The sequence below is a fragment of the Nannospalax galili genome, unplaced genomic scaffold (genome assembly GCF_000622305.1).
Source record: "Nannospalax galili isolate Female #2095 unplaced genomic scaffold, S.galili_v1.0 scaffold3804, whole genome shotgun sequence".
Lineage (NCBI taxonomy): Eukaryota > Metazoa > Chordata > Mammalia > Rodentia > Spalacidae > Nannospalax > Nannospalax galili.
In genome coordinates, this window is record NW_008350422.1 from 52,794 (window position 1) to 53,826 (window position 1,033).

Genomic DNA, 1,033 nt, shown 5'->3' on the forward strand with positions numbered 1-1,033 from the left:
TTGGATAACGAGGGCTCTGACATTATCAGAAGACTTAAGCATTGAGGATTCATAAATTAATGACGTTATTGGTATAGGATAGAAAGTAGAAGGCCCAGGGTGGTTTCGAAGTGGTGCATTACCAAGGGCACATCTTTGAACCTCTGAAGAATATATCTTGATATATCTTGTACTTGGCTCATTCATTCTCTCTCTCTCTCTCTCTCTCTCTCTCTCTCTCTCTCTCTCTCCCTCCCTCCCTTTCCTTCCTAGATGTTAGGGGCTTGGTAGCTTTCCCCTGCCATGCTCTCCCACCCTCCAAGATATTTCAAATTTCCTTAGTTCCACAGCAATGAAGCAAAAGTACCATGGTCTGAAACCTATGGAATGTGAGACAAAATTAGTCTTTGCTCCCTTATGTCGTCTGCACAAGTTGTTTTGTCTCAATGAAGAAACAAAAGATACACTTAGCGTAGTACATACAGTACCATAGTTAATCCAGGGAAATACCCAATACATCTGTGTCCCCATTGTAGATATGGAGCAAATTAAGTAGGGCCAAGTCCTACAGAAACAACTTTAAAACATATTTAGACTTGTATTGTATGTGGTCTATAAATTTCTTGGTCTCTACCGTATTGTTGTGTTTAAAAGTATGTACACAATTAAAATTTCAATTAGTAAATTAATGCAATAGATACCATGCTATTCTGTGTGGGCAAAATTAAATTCTATTGATCTTGTGAGATGCAAGAATGGAAGATAGTCTGTTGACACAATATCATAACCATCAGTAGAATGCAGATTCAGGTTGCTCAGTCTCCACAGTTGGAAAGCAGATAACAGTTCAGAGGGAGGTGTGTCCTGTGAGAAGGGAGAGGGAAAAACTCAAAATCACATGTGTATGTAGAGAGACAAAATCACTTGTTTCCTTTCATGTGTAGGTCTTAGAATGTTTTTATAGATAAAAGTACAGACAGGCAGACAGACAGACACACGCAGACACACACACACACACACACACACACACACACACACACACATATACACTCAA